Here is a 17,725-nt window from a genome sequence, read left to right on the forward strand (position 1 = left end):
CTGCATTGCTGTCTACCTGTCCTGTTCCTCTGCATTGCTGTCTACCTGTGTCCTCTGCATTGCTGTCTACCTGACCTCTGCATTGCTGTCTGCCTGCCTGTCTACCTGACCTCTGCATTGCTGTCTACCTGCCTGTCCTCTGCATTGCTGTCTACCTGTCCTGTCCTCTGCATTGCTGTCTACCTGACCTCTGCATTGCTGTCTACCTGCCTGTCTACCTGACCTCTGCATTGCTGTCTACCTGCCTGTCTACCTGACCTCTGCATTGCTGTCTGCCTGCCTGTCTACCTGACCTCTGCATTGCTGTCTACCTGCCTGTCTACCTGACCTCTGCATTGCTGTCTACCTGCCTGTCTACCTGTCCTCTGCATTGCTGCCTACCTGACCTCTGCATTGCTGTCTACCTGTCTGTCTACCTGTCCTCTGCATTGCTGTCTACCTGTCCTGACCTCTGCATTGCTGTCTTCCTGCCATCTGCATTGTGGCTGGGACCATTATGACTAGATACAGCTCGTTTACAGTGCTGGATTCTGGATTTTGACGACAAAAAAGAAAAAAAAAAGGTACAACCATATTCCTTTCTAGGAATGAAGAACAAAACTCCGTCAGACACCAGGTTTTCTGTAGCTTCAACACAAACCTGTTAAGAAAAAATGCCCGGGTGTCAGAATATAGATTCGTTTTAAACAGCTAAAGAAACTGACTAAGTACTCCAGGTGCATGCTGTTTCACCTGTTATGATCCATGTGTTATGTGCGAGATTGGCCAACAGATTTTCGCGGCACATTTGATAAGAAAATAAAAATAAATTAAAGTTGTGCATCTCTCTCTCTCTCTCTCTCTCTCTCTCTCTCTCTCTCTCTCTGTGGAATCAATTGCATGTGCGTTCCGCTTTAAAGAAGCTTTTTACTTTTGTGGTTGAAAAGATTCCAGTTTCTCTCTTATTTCATAGACCTGTGAGGTCTACCCACGAACCTTCCACAGCAGTCAATAAAGGCTCTGTCTGCAAAATATTGTTGATTTCTGTTGCTCTTTCTGTATGTGGTAATCAACTAACTGACCAAAAGACAATCGAATTCTGGTACACAATGCCATGCGCGCGCACGCGCGCGCACGCACGCACACACACACACACACACACACACACAAACACAAACACACACACACACACACACAAACACACACACACTTGAAACGCACGCATGCATATACACACGCACGCACACATACACACAGAGGAACACGCACGAACGTACAAACAAACACACACACATGCACGCACGCATGCACGCGCGCACACGCACATACATACACACACAGACAGACACAAGCATATATATACACACACACAGACACAGAAACACACAAACACACACACACACACACACACACACGCACGCACGCACGTACGCACGCATGCACATACACACACACACACACACACACACACACACACACACACACACAAGCACACTCTCGCGCGTGCGCACGCACACACATATGTATATACACACACAGACAGACACACACGCACATACACACACACAGGCACAGAAACACACACACACAAACGCGCGATTGCACACACACACATACATACACACACACACACACACACACACACACGCGCGCGCGCGTAAGGACGCATACACATACACACGCACACACACTCACACTCACGCTTGCGCGCAAGCACACGCGCAAACACACATACATACAGACTCACACACTCACACACACACAGACACACACACACGCGCACATACACACACACACACACACACTCGCGCGCGCGCGCACACACACACATATACATACACACAGACACACACACACACACATACACAAATACACACAAACACACACACACACACACACACACACAGAAACACACACACACACACGCGCACGCACGTACGCACACACACAAACACACGCATGCACACACACGCACAAACACACAGACACACGTACACACATACACACACACACTGCAGTCTGATGGTGGTCTCTGGTTTATTTCAGTCAAGTCAGATCTCGGAGCACTTCATGTCTCTTCTTCGTAACACGGACACCATGGACACACACACACACACACACACACACACACACACACACACACACACACACACACGCACGCACGCACGCACGCACGCACGCATGCACGCGCACACACACACACACGTGCGCGCGCGCACACACACACACACACACACACACACACACACACACACACACACACTTCTTCTCTTCTTGGAATCACTGACACCATAGACACAGCAAACTGTCGACAGACTGTTCGGAATAAAGTGGAGAGAAAGAAAGAAAGAAAGATAGATAGATAGACAGACAGACAGACGCTTGGCGCTTAGACTCTTTTATGTCACTGGCCATGAGGTCCTTATGACATGAGTGACTGCGCCAACATACTTTCATTGCATAACAAAATATTAGAATAAACGAATGTGAATGGTGAACGCAAATATCAAAACAAAAGTTCTTTCCTTTAAGAAAAATGGTAGCAGCCAACAGGCCACTCAACACATGATAACTCCGTTCATTCATCCATTCATGCAACAACAGATTCCAACAATGGCTACAGAAGAAAATGTCAAACCTATATGACCACGCAGATTTTATATGTTCTGATATAGATTTTGCTATCAGGATTATCACCTCGTGATCTTATAATGTTAACATACTAAAGAGATCCTTTCTGTTTGCAGATTCGTTTTCAAAAGATTTACAATCGAACATTTTAAACGAATTTCATCAACGACTGTGGGGTTGCACAAAGGACATGGAGAATTTGTTGATATATCAGGCATAAACCAATTTTTATTGGCATTAAAGCCAAGAGTTCGTAATCCAAATTGTGCAAGCATTGTACGATACCATTTTAATCCCAACAGCAGTTAGGAATCATTCAGCTTGGAATATACTGTTAGATGAATGTAACCAGCTGTAGTTATTCTTACTTCCTGTGTCTGAATGCCAGTTCTGTTTAAACATATCAAGTAGTCTGGATTTTAATTCTAAAATAAAAGTCTTCCCATGTCCTACACCTTGACACATGGACACAATTGCAAGACCATTTTCTGACAAAATGTTTCTTGCACAAGAAGCCCGATTTTCCTTTCCTTTCTCTGTCTGAGATAACATCATATCATATGCCTGTTTACAAAGTCTGTTTTGGGGCAATTTCAACAGTTTAAACCAATACTTAATACACTTTACATAACTTGTCACATACCAAGAATACCTCCCGGTTTCACCATACAGAACTTTGTTTGAGGCAAGAATTGGAATACCCAGAAAACGTTTTACAACAAAAGTATGTACTCTCTCTATCGAGAGAGAGAGAGAGAGAGAGAGAGAGAGAGAGAGAATGCGAATGCGAGTGTGAATGCGAATGCGAATGCAAATATTTCATTCAGATTAGGCCACAGAAATGTCGATTTCTAATTAATAATGACAATCACCATTATGACAGAAATGATAATAATCCAAATAATAATAATAATGATATCATTTATTTTCAGTCTAATATCATCATCTTAGATGAACAGACTATAAATAAATAAACGAACGAGGCCACAGCCCCTGTCTTAAGGGGGTATTACATAATTGTATACAAAGAATATTTATGATATGAACAGACATTCTAAACAAATAGTATAACACGAAACACATGACTACATTCTAAGTTGTACAAATATAGAGTAGCCTCAGTGCTTTGTAGACAAATAAAGCCAGGTTAGTCAAGACAGTTTCATTTCTGGATGTCATAAGCTGATTCAGTCTAAAAACACATGGGTTTTGATAATACTTGTGTTCAATCAGTTTTATCCTTATATCATGCAAGACAGAACAGCAGAACAAAATATGGATTTCGTTTTCTTCAGCTGCATTACATAAACGACATAAAACATTCATTGAACTTTTACCCTTACATCTGTATCGATGGCAGGCTATATCTGACACACCGAATCTGAATTGAGATAATGCACTTCTGACATATCTGTTCATATTAATTAAAATATATGGTTCCACGTTATTACCAGTCTTAAACATTCTGTATTCTTAAAAAAAATACTAGTTTGGATATGATCGTGCCATTCCTGCCACCTACAATCAATAATTCTTTGCTAGAAATATTTGAGAAATCCACTAATTCTTCCAATGCCTTGATTATCCCAAACATATGCAAAGCCGAATGTATACAAACATTTACGTATGTTAGTCACCCACGTCTTTTTGCCATTATCATCTAAGCTTTTGTATGCTTTGCAAGGTAACCTGTTATTGTCCATCCTTGTTAATTTTAGTCAATAACTCACACACTTTACATACGAATTCAAATAAATTGGATATCTTCCGAGTTTTCCATAGACAAAGTCATTAGGTGTTAGATTATCAACATTCAAATAACATTTCACTACTATTTTCAAATGCCCATATTTCAGCGCCATATTGTAATATCAGTTGTACATGCGAGTCAAAAAGCTTTGTAAAAAATAATACATAAATTACAGTTAAACTTATATATAATATGGAGAATAATTAATGAAGCTCTCTTTGCTCTGTTCATTAAATCATGACAAGCGAAACTAAAACTTAACCGAGTTGATAAGAAAATACCAAGATACTTATAAGCATTTACAATACTGATTTTTTTCATTACCGTAAGTCCATGTTTCATTTCTAGATAGATAACCTCCCTTACGAAATACAACAATATTGGTTTTATCCATGAATCTGCCGACACTGAAGACATTGACAGGACTCAACCCAAGCACAGAAGTGGAGGGGTATCGAAACTGAGGTCACCATGAGAGCAGGGCATGAAAGGCCACAGACTTTGGGACTGTTTCGTTTATATTGATGATGATGAAGGAGGAGGAGGATGACGATGACGATGTTGCTTTGGAGGTCCATTTTGATTTGGGACTGCGTGACAAGGCTGAACTCTACGCTTCCTGTCATAATGATATCCCGGCGTTAACCAGGCCCGAGAGATACAGACACTTGCAGTGTTGGTCAGGTAATTGGAGCAACACGCCCAAAGACGCATCCTTGAAGTGGATGACTGTGTGGTCCCAGTCTCCCCATTTAAGCCCACAGCACACTCAACTCTGGGACATTAAACAAAATTCCTCCACACTCAACTCTGGCTAGGAGCCGGCCACGGGCCGAAAAACCCACCTCTGCTGGGATTCGAACCCGCGTCTCCCAGCCGTCAGTCCGGGACGCTAACCACTTCGCCACGACGGCTGGTTCTTCTTGTTCTTGTTCTTCTTGTTCTTGTTCTTCTTGTTCTTGTTCTTCTTCTCTTGTTCTTCTTGTTTTTCTTGTTCTAGCTTTTCTTCTCTCTTTCTTGTTTTTCTTTTTATTCTACCTGTTCTTGTTCATCATCATCACAATCTTCTTCTTCATCTTCTTCTTCATCTTCTTCTTCTTCTTCGGGGGCTGCAACTCTCACGTTCACTCATATGAACGAGTGGGCTTTTACATGTATGACCGGTTTTGTTTGTTTGTTTGTTTTTGTTTTTTCGTTTTGTTTTTTACCCCGCCATGTAAGGCTGCCATGCTCCGTTTTCGGAGATGTTCTGTTTCACCATACGCAAGACAGCACCTACCCACCCTCTGCCCCACTCCCCTACTGACCACACTGAGCAGAAGAACTGCTGGCTTTCCCATGAAACCAGACATCATCCTCTCCAGAGCTCACACCGGTGCCAAGTCCCCCAAAACAGCTGTGCCCTGTCAATATGCCCCACGGCGGATTTTGACACGGAGCTCATAACAAGCATGTGAGTGGACGAGGGATCGAAAGAGCATGGTATGAAGCATGACCTATGCTTTTGTGATTATGTATGAGGAAGCTGCCGTGGAGATCTGTTCCGGTTTGAGACAACGTGACAGGGGCTGTGTCCTACGCTTCCTATCACACACACACACACACACACACACACACACACACACACACACACACACACACACAGATATATATATATATATATATATAGATAGATAGATAGATAGATAGATAGATAGATAGATAGATAGATAGATAACACCTATGAAAATTAGTTAATTGGTAAGCGACACACACACACACACACACACACACACACACACACACACACACACATATATATATATATATATATATATATATATATATATATATATATATATAACCTATGAAAATTAGTTAATTGGTAAGCGACACACACACACACACACACACACACACACACACACACACACACACACACACAGATATATATATATATATATATATATATATAGATAGATAGATAGATAGATAGATAGATAACACCTATGAAAATTAGTTAATTGGTAAGCGACACACACACACACACACACACACACACACACACACACACACACACACACACACACACATATATATATATATATATATATATATATATATATATACATATATATAACCGATAAGAATTAGTTAATTGGTAAGCGAAAGCATTCATACTTTTAGTGTGCTTTTGAACACAAGACTGAAGGGAGTGATATGAATTTTTGTCAGTGCGTTTGTGCAATTATTCATGGTTTGGACTATTAGGCGTGATGGAATGATGCATTTGAAAAGTTACAGTTTTGGGCCAACATTTGCATTATGTATGTATGTATATGTATATATATGTAGTGTGTGTATGAGTGTGCGTGTGTATGTGCGAGTGTGTGCGTGCGCGTGTGCGTGCGTGCGTGTGTTTGTGTGTTTGTGTGTGTGTGTTTGTGGTTTTGTGTGCCATAATTCAGTCTTAATGATTGGCAGTCAAGGTACTTGCGCACAACTCAAGATTGCAAGAAAAAACAACAACAAATCATCAGTTTTGCAGACAAATCCTTTATTGGTTGCTCTTGACGGTTTGTTGGAGCGAAAATATAGAGAAACTGGAACGTTTCTAATTATTAAAATAATAGCTTCAATACAGCGGAACGCACATCAAAATGAGAGAGAGAGAGAGAGAGAGAGAGAGCATGGATATGGATCTTTCATTTCTTCTCCAAATTGCTGCGAAAATCCATTGACCAACCTCTCGCATTGCACGGGGAACATAATCTGTGAAATGTCATGAATTTGGAGTTCTTACTAGCAATTTGTTTTGCTATCTAATATATATACATATACATACACACACATATGTATATATGTATGTGTATATATACATACATACATTGGGACATTTGCAGTTTTTTTTTGTTTTGTTTTTTTCAACAGGGAATACGAACAGAAGACATGACACCTTTGAACGTTTTGTTTCTCAGTGTTGGAATGGAATTTGTTTTCGTTGTGTTTCGTTATTGTTGTCAGTTCCAGAATCCACGAGCTGTATCCAACGTGACCATCATCATGTTCCCAGCGCAATGCAGAGGACAGGTAGACAGGCAGGTAGACAGCAATGCAGAGGACAGGTAGACGCTGTGGTTGCCGCAAGTGGAAGGCGGGGGGTGAGGGGGGTACTCAGATTTTGTTCACTTTACCGTTGATGGAGATGAACTCTTTGTAGCATTTGGCATCTTCCACTTTCTGCGTCAGGTTGCCGGTACTGAACGTACGACACAAGTCGATGCTGGCTCCCACAACGGCACAGGCGGTTTGGTTCGTGTAGTCACTGCAGGCCCAGTTCAGACAGGCCTGTTCCAATGAAACCAATAACAATAGTGATGACAGTCATGGCGATGGAGATGGTGGAGATGGTGGTGGTGACGATGATCATGATGATAACGATGAAGAACATGGTACTGATGGAAGAGCTACGTACTTTTATTGGTGCGGATGATGGCCACGTGACGACTAAAACACTACTACTGCTACTGCTACTAAGAACAACGACAAATGCAGTAACTATTACCAACAACAACACCAACTATAGTGGCCTAATTTTAAAATGGTACCAGGGTGGGGTGGGGTTGGGGGGTTCGGGGGGGGGGGGACACTAAACTGACTTCACACGCTAGGATGGGCAGCGAATCTTCCAGTTTTGTGATGTTGGTGCGTCTGTGATAGGAAAACACAGTTTGACTGTCGGTGTAATACCCTTAAAGTGTCCCCCTGCTGGTCTTTACTCCGGGGTCATTCTTGGCTAGCATCCAACGAACCACAGCGTCATTCATGGCCAGTCTAGATCGAAACCCATAGATGGAAATTAGCCCCTTTCTGTAGGGGTAATCAAGCTTAAATAAAGAAAAAAAAAGAAGAAATGGGGTCATGCTGGGCTCGCCTTTACAGACCCGCAACCCTCCTCTTCATTATAACTTCACGGAAGTAAACATGGGGGAGATCTACCTTGACAACCTGTATAGTACTGATTCTTACCGGGCAAATTTTGCCTCCGGGGGTAATTTTAAACTAGGCTAGAATGACACCCATATGAACTACAAGCTTTGGGGACATGGGGTAAATCCCAACCACTGGAGGTCAGTTTTGCCTTGTCATATTAAACCCCGGGGTAAAAACCTACGGGGGTACGTAAACGCTGCTACGCTGGACCCAGTAACTGACACAGTGATGACGATACCAACGGTAACTGACCGTGAACACCTCCATGGGGCTACAGGCGTACTTGGTGACGCAGTTTCTGCACGTTTTTTCCGTCAGGATCTGGCCACACGTCAGCATGGCGTCTTTGCGCTGGTCGTCGTTCTGACAGGTGGTCTGGAAAGCGGTCTCTGCCTGCAGGCACAAATCGTCCCTGGGGAAAGGGAAAGCGACGAAGAAAGTGAAAGGGGGCCAGGTGGCTGATAAGAAAAGTTACATGAGCACATACACAGACACAGATGCGCGCGTGCACACACACACACACACACACACACACACAACACACACACACACACACGCACACACACACACAGAACGAACGAACGAATGATCTATTGTGGTCAGGTCCATTCTGCCCATTCAAAAGGGGGCAGGGTGGGGGAGGTTGTACATGTGAGATACGTAACGAAATATGCGAACTGATGCGCTGTACACTTGATCAAAACATGGAATCCACGTCATGCGATTAATTATAATTAGTGTCATGCAAAGTCTGTATAATCACAATCTTTGTTTTCAATCAGGTCGACAAGAGAAAACGAATCACACAGCGACATCAGTCACGATGTAACCAGATCAGGATTTCCATTTCTAGCACTTTTACAAGCGTTTGGATTTGTGTCTCTAAACGTAGTAAGTAAACTGTCCATTTTCGTGGCCGACTCCTCAAGACAAGACATTATCTGTCTGCAGACATCTGGCAGAACATCAACATGCTCCTGTTCAGAAAGTTCACTGTCATGTTGAGAACTGTCCACATCTGGGTCAATGTTATTCATGTTTTGGGGCATGAGAGTCATGCCAATTTCGTTCAGTTCACACATTTCTGCACCGCAATGTATGTCTGCACCAGTGGCTTCATCGTGGAGGACTGTCACTGCACGTGAAATCGTGTCGCCGTGTGCCATGTCGATGTGCTGGTCGTCACGCCGTGTGTTGCTCCATGACAGGGGTGCAGAGGGAGGGTCGAGGTGGTCGTCGTACAGAGACATGTCAGCGTGAAAAGGTATCAGCGGGTCACTGTTGTCAGCGGCATCGAATAGACTAGGAGGGGGTGGCAAAAAATAAACCAGAAGGAGACGATTCCCGTCCACTTGCCTTTTTTCTCCTGGTTCAGTCTGTATTCTTCGGCTCTCCTCTTGTCTCTGTTGATCTGTGACGGACACTTTCAGAGGTACACAGTGGCACTGTAGACTTGAACTTGTGCAACAACAGGGGGCTGACCGGTACTTGTCATTCTGAGAACGACGACAGTTTGATCGCCTCTGCCTTCGATTTTGAAAGAGGACAGCCCCATGTCTCGCAGCATTGCATATAGCATTGTTTCTAACGTTGATGGGAGTCCTTCAACAGGTATGTTGGGCTAAATCTTCACAAAAAACTGCAATAATTTACTGTGCTGGAGACGGAGCGTCTTGCTGGCTGCCAAGCAAGGGAAGCTACTCCGAGAGAGAGAGAGAGAGAGAGAGAGAACATGATTGTGGAGGAAAACAAATGCAGGAGAACAACTCATCCATAAAAGCAAAACTGACCAAAGAAGCGTGTTTTAGCGAAACAATGAAACACAGAGGCACATACACTTGTTTGATGTAGGCACTGGTTTCGTTGAAGATATCGAAGAGCACCATGTCCTGTGCTGAGAAGCCCAAGTCCTTCTTCCTACTGACGAAAGTTCCTCCAGAGTTGCCTCCTGAAAAAAAAAAATCAAACGCAAATCAGTTTGTATTCAGCTACAAACTGGGACATAGTATGCATCAGTTTGGCATTCAGCTACAAACTGGGACATAGTATGCATCATCCTTGCATTCACCTACAGATCACGACATTGTCATTCGTCATTCTGAAAATGATAGATTGCTACATCCACTTAATGTCATAGCTTATATGTTTTTTTTTCTTTTTCTTTTTTTCCGTTTTTGATAACATATGTATTCTAAAACAAATCTTTATTGACATATTGTCATTGTCAGATATCAGACTTTGTAAATAGACATTTTCAGATATTGGAACACACACACACACACACACACACACACACACACACACACACACGCGTGCGAACAGTGTTGTCCCTGCCCAGTAATTCCGCCCCCCTCTCCTCTTTTAACATCACTTACAGTGAAAATATGTTAAACTCAAGACCGAACAAACTGTCACACACGGTCGTCATAGAATGCTTTCACTTTCGGTCAGAAGACAGCTGACCGGACTGGAGATTCGGGGGAAAGAGGGTAGGGAGGAATGAGCCCTAATCCTCTGGCCACCCCCCACTTACCGCACACTTGCTTGGGGTAGGGGCTCAGCTCAAAAGGCTCACTGCTCAGACACTCGAAGGCCCAGGAGGGTTTCCTGAATTCTTTCTGGTCAGGGTCCCACGGAGTGAACTTCACCTTGAAAGAACCGTCCACAGCGGTGGCCACAGTTTCCTTGCCCTCCACGGAGAAGGTGACGAAAGATGAGGTCTCCACTGATCCCCCGGATTGTTTTTCGTACAGATCGGTAATGTTTCTGTTGAAAAACTGTCCAAGGATATAAACAAATGATTATGTTTGGCAAAGCGAAACAAGAAACTGAAAAATTCCGTTGAAAAACTGTCGAATTACACAAACAAGGGGGAAATGATTATGTTTGACAAAGCGAAAGAAGAAATTGAAGAATTCCGTTGAAAAACTGTCGAAGAATATAAAAGAGGGGAAAATGTTTACGTCTGACAAAACGCAAGGAGAAAAGGCAATGTCTGTAGTAGTAGTAGTAGTAGTAGCAAGAGCAGCAGCAGTAGTAGTAGCAGCAGCAGTAGTAGTAGTAGTAGTATTTTCAGACTCAAATTTTGTTCCAGGATGCTGTTGGAGAATAGGAAAAGTAAAGCCAGAAGGTAGTCATGTGTGGAAAGGACATTTTTTTACATTCATTCAACAAATATATTCTGGGAAAAATGCCCACATAAAAAATGAAAACAAGTACAACACGTCAGCACACACGTTAGAATTCGTAGGTGACGGTGTGCATCATAGCAAATGTGGAATCCTTATTTTTAAACCGTCTTTTATACAGTGAATAAAATGGACAATTTTGATAATGTACTTTGAATATTGACAAAAAAACTAAAGTTTATAAAAAAAAAACCTTTTTGGTGGTAGATGAATCCTCTTTGTTTACTGGGATACGACGTTTCGAACCATAGGCCCGTTGTCAAGTGATGAGAAGAGGGCAGTGTGAATAGGAAAGCATAGTGTGTGTGTGTGTGTATGCATATGTGTGTATATACATGTGTATGTGTAAATATATGTATGTATATATATATATATATATATATATATACAGTGTGTGTGTGTGTGTGTGTGTGTGTGTGTGTGTGTGTGTGTGCGCGCGCGCGCACTGAATGGTGATCAGCAAGTGTTTTAGAGTGCATGGTCCATCAAAACAGAAAGTAGTGAGATGTCATCACCCTTTTCTCACATAGGCTTTCCTATTCACACTGTCCTCTTCTCATCACTTGACAACGGGCCTATGGTTCGAAACGTCGTATCCCACTAAACAAAGAGGATTCATCTACCACCAAAATGTTTTTATAAACTTTAGTTTTTTGTCTTTGAAGAATCCTGCAGTCATTTTTGCCTTCTTCCCTTTGAATATTGATAGTGGAGTGATGGAAAAGCTTCTTCCTTGTATCATGAACAACCACTAGTGTAAAAGATAAGAATTCGTTATCGATTTCGTTGGCAATACATTTTCGCACATTCTTTAAGGAGAACAAACTCTAAGCACTTTACAAACACGGTACGGGATATCTGTATTTGTATCTGTATTTCTTTTTATCACAACAGATTTCTCTGTGTGAAATTCGGGCTGCTCTCCCCAGGGAGAGCAGGTCGCTACACTACAGCGCCACCTTTTTTTTTTTTTTTTCTTTTTTCCTGCGTGCAGTTTTATTTGTTTTCCCTATCGAAGTGGATTTTTCTACAGAATTTTGCCAGGAACAACTCTTTTGTTGCCGTGGGTTCTTTTACGTGCGCTAAGTGCATGCCGCACACGGGACCATGGTTTATCGTCTCATCCGAATGACTAGCGTCCACACCACCACTCAAGGCTTAATGGGGGGTGGGGTGGGGGGTAGAGAAAATATCGGCGGCTGAACCGTGATTCGAACCAGCATGCTCAGATTCTACTCGCTTCCTGGGCGGACGCGTTACCTCTAGGCCATCACTCCACCAACAATAGGCGCTGTATAGATATCCATTCCCTCCCACCTCTGTTTCCTTACCTTGACCGCTCTTTTGTTGGTGGTACGGCCTTCCCAGTCATCGCCTGTGGTCTTGTCCGTGACGCCCAGCCAGACGGTGTTCAGACGGTAGTGTTTGCCGATGGAGATGAAGCCTGGTGACACGTTGACACCATACTTGCCACACCTCTGACGAACGGCGTTGTACTTGCAGGGCACGGCGAACATGAGTTTCTTGCTGCCATCGAAGGGGACGATGTTGGTGTTTTTGTCCAGCTGCTCGCATTTGTTGGTCTGCGCTTCCACGTCTGTTAACAACACACCGCGCAGAACGTGAGGGGTTGGGCGGAAGTTGATGGAAGGAGAAGAGGAGGAGGACAAAAGCATTACTTCTACTACACCTGTCCTCCAATCTCTCTCTCTGTCTTTCTCTCTCTTATATTAATAACAGATACTAGACACTGTATTATCGTAATTTTGGTTGTGTGTTTTGTAAATGATTTCGCCTTCAGTTAGGGGGTTAGGCCTAAATGTGAATAAGCATTTCGCTTTCGCATTCGCATTCTCTCTCTCTCTCTCTCTCTCTCTGGTGTGCACATTAGGTTACGAACATGAAGTGACTGAAATTAGCATAACATTATTAATTTTATCAGTTGAATCTACTCGCTTCATGATCTACTGTTTTATGACATATATATCAAATCATGTTTTCAGTCTATGGACTGAGTCTGTTCTGGATCAGTTCGAGCATTACTCTGCTTGCAAAGCTGATCAGACTGATAGTTCTGTGATTCTTGCAAAGTTGAAAGCTGACTTTCGAATCTATTTTGTTGTACAGTGATATTTTTTGGGGAGACTTTGTCCATGTTGTTGGTCATTCTCCAGTCTGATAGACAGACATACAGACAGACAGACAGACAGACAGAGAGAGAGAGAGAGAGAGAGAGAGAGAGAGAGAGAGAGAGATGTATATAAAAGAAAAACAAACACATCAATCTACTTATCAGATAAGTACGGTATAGTACCTCCAGAGGTTTTACATAATTCTTTCAAATGGGCAAAAAAAGGGTGAGTGACCACTTGAATGTATCAAATAGAGAAAACGTTTTCCATTGGTAAATAATGTGATACAAGATCTCGGTATCTAACTCCAATCCTGAAAAAAATATATCAACACTAGATTTGTCCAAATGCATGTTACTGATCATGATGTGATGATGAAATAAGAGTTATGTCACTTACCGCTCCACGTCACAAACACGACAGCCAGAAGAACAAACTTCAAGTCCATGGTGCGTCCTGCAATGACAGCAGTATCGTTGTACACATGGTTGGGATTAAGTAGTGTGCATTGATATTTTTTCTAATCACAAACTGGAATCAACGGAACTCTAGCCTCCCTGTGAGCGCTCGTACCCAATCCTACCCTATATCTTTAACTGAATTTAACAAGATGTCCACAATCACCAGTATATATGACGGTACATTCTTCTTCCACTTAACGACCAGCATCAGTCTGCTGATGGAAATTGTCGTGTTGTGGGAGGTTGCTGTTGGACGTAGTTTAGCTGGGCTACCGAGGGATGTTCTGTTAACTCACTCAGTACGGCCAGTCCTCTCTTCTCCTCTACGCAGACCACTCGGATGTCCAGTGGGTGTCTGAATGACCCAACCTTTAGCTTCCGTCGTCAGAATTGTGGTATTCTTTGTCAACATTCACCTCTTCAGTGTAAGAGCCTTCCGCTTGCAATATTTTGATGATGGCAATTGGGGTGAAACGCTGTTAACGTCGTCTGTTTCGCCGTTCGTATGGAAAGAGTTAACTGATAGGGGAGATGGGGCGCAGTTTACTGGTGTGTTCGCATCTCCAGCAAGGCTAGTCTGGCTACCGCAGCAGTCCCGGGAAATACACCCGACCGGCAAAGCCCTAGCCTTCTACGGCACTACTTACCAGTGGGAGACAAAAAAAAGTGGGGGGTGGGTGGACTTGCAAAACAATAAAATTTCGCAGCTATCGTTCATAAACCAGTGGAAAACTGTAAATTTGTGGCTGAAACTTCGATTTTTCGAAACGCTCATTCCAAGCTGCCCATGGTGCAAGTGTACGGTGCATGTGTACCCGAATCAGTCAGCTGGTTGTGTGCCCGTTTAGAGGCCAGTGGAAGACCAGAGGCAGTCTGCATGTTTCAAATCATCTCTCGACTTGTTAACATCATGAAAATATTCTTGCTTTCATGAAGTGGTCCTCAACATTTTGTGAAGTCTGTACTGTAGGTAAAGATGACAGGGGTGGTGCTGACAACCACAAGCACATGCCCGTAACTCTCTTGTCTTGTGGAAATCTTCGTCAGTGGACTTAATTCCACATTGTGCATAGCGGATCTTGAGCAAATGCAGAGTGAATTTCGCCCCAGATCAAGTCTTTTTCCGTTGTTTTTTTAAAATTTTTTACTTGTCCTAATTTTTTCTCAAAACTGCACAAACAGCAGCAAAAGCAACAATAGGGGCAGTTCACATGTGCTGCGTTTGTTTTGAAGTCTGCCTGTGAAAGCGGAGTATGGCTGCCTACATCGCGGTATAAAAATGGTCATACACGTAAAAGCCCATCTTTTGGCTCGAGTGCGTGTAACATTAAACAGACAAATGACAACATAGAACTGTCTATACTTTATTGCAGACCCTTGTGTGGATGTGGGGATGTGTGAATGTGGGGATGTGTGGATGTGGGGATGTGCTGGAGTGCCAGGAGACGAAAGCTGTTGTATCTGTATTACACATTTTTGAAGATGAAAACGTTTGACACTGGTGAAGTCTGAAAACTGAGGAAGGAAATCCAAACCACTATCCGAAAAACAAAAACCCCAACAGATCCTAAAGAATATATTTCTCAACGTTATATTGCCATTGTGTGTATGTTAAAGTGACTGAACATTTCGTGTGCTTTTAAAGTTTTATCCACTGCCTTCTCTTTCAATCTGACCCTCCCTCTGTATTAAATTTTCGTTTATTTTCCTTGTGGTGTGGGAAGGGTTAACGTTATCCGATAAAGTGAATTGACTGAATGAATGGGACTGATAATATGTTTTACGGTAGAATTTTGCTTCTGTCAAAGACATTGTTGAACGCCTCGATCTCAAATGGAACAGTATTAACTGATACACACAGTTGTGGATAATCGTTGGGAATTCTCTTGAGAAAATTAAGTAAAATTTAATGCGGAGTGATGGCCTAGCGGTAACTCGTCCGCCTAGGAAGCGAGAGAATCTGAGTTCACTGGACGAATCACGGCTCAGTCACCAGTATTTTCTCCCCCTCCATTTGACCTTGAGTGGTGGTCTGGACGCTCGTTATTCGAATGAAACGATAAACCGAGGTCCCGTGTGCAGCATGCGCACACGTAAAAGAACCCATGGCGACAAAAGGGTTGTTCCTGGCAAAATTCTGCAGAAAAATCCACTTTGCAGGCAGGAAAAAATGCAAAAAACAAAACAAAAAAGAACAACAACAACAACAACAACAACAACAACAACAACAACAACAACAAAAAAGGGTGGCGCATTCAGTGTAGCGTCGCGCTCTCCCTGGAGAGAGCAGCCCGAATTTCACACAGAGAAATCTGTTGTGAAAAAAAGAAGAAAAAAAAAAGAAGAAGAGTAATCCAATGATACGAATACAAAAAGAAAACAAAATGGGATATAGAAAATACTGTTGTTAGTGGTGTTTTATGGAGGAAAGTTACTGATGTTGCACGGTCGTTCTGTGTTCTGAATGGAAACACGAAAGGACAAGGAAACCACAGCACGAATGACACGTCCTCTCAAACGGAAAGACGGTCCAACTCTTCATTCTCACTTCCCATCACTGTCACACAAGAAACAGACAATCTTTAAACTGAAATCCCAGGCTAAGAACCAAAAAGTGAAATAAAACCGTTCGCAAACTAAACTTCGACACAGTAAAGCAAGGTCTTCGGATGAGCAAAGTGTTGAGAAAAAAAAAAGAAGAAAAAAAGTCAACGATACCTTTGTCAGAAGAAGGCTGACTGATGGTGTCTAAGGTTCGCCTCTCGTAAACTTGCCGATGGAAAGGAAGAGAAGAGTTTGAGTTTGCTGGAAGGAGAGAGTGCCTTATATCGAGAGTCGGACAATGCTCTCAAATCGATGACAGCCCTAAGTTGGTGGACAGCCGATGAAAGAAAGAGAGTGACTTATTTATTTATTTCTGGACAATTGTTCTCCTTTATGGTCAGACGGTCCTTATTGATTCCTTGACCATTGTTGTCGCTTTCCTTTCTTTTCTTTCCTTTCTCTCCCTTCCTTTCTTTCTGTCTTGTTGTTGGTGTGTGGCAGGTTGGGGAGGGGGAGGGAGAGGAGGGGAGGTGTATGGAGAGCTCCGTCAGATGTTGACCGCTCCAACCGGACTGTAGTTACCTTTCAAAGAAATAAATCATGTCGCGATAGCACGATTTATAGAATTCTCAATATTACCCTTTCAGCGAAAATAGAAAAAAGGACAATGAAAATAGAAGAATAAGTTTTTTTTATGAATATCCAAAGTTTCTTTTATCAAGGGTTTCGAAAACGATCTTTGATTGCTGTGCAAGCATGTAGATTATTGTGTTTTATTGTGTATTCTCTCTCGTAAATTTCTTCTCTCTGTCTCTCTGATTCTCCCTGTCTCTCTCTGCCTCTATGTCTCTGTCTCCGGCTGTCTGTCACTATCTCTCTGTCTTTCTGTCTCTGTCTCTCTCTCTAACGAACTTACAGACTTAAAGGAGTCATCTTCGTTGACTTTGCTAAGCCTTCGACGTAATAAACCACTAGAGAAACTTGCTTGTTATGGCTTAGCTCAGATTTCTTTAACATTTATCTCTTCGTTGTTTTTTTTATCAGATCGAAAGCAGCTGGTTTGTACTA

Source organism: Babylonia areolata, chromosome 4, assembly GCF_041734735.1.
Source record: "Babylonia areolata isolate BAREFJ2019XMU chromosome 4, ASM4173473v1, whole genome shotgun sequence".
Taxonomy (NCBI): Eukaryota; Metazoa; Mollusca; class Gastropoda; order Neogastropoda; family Buccinidae; genus Babylonia; species Babylonia areolata.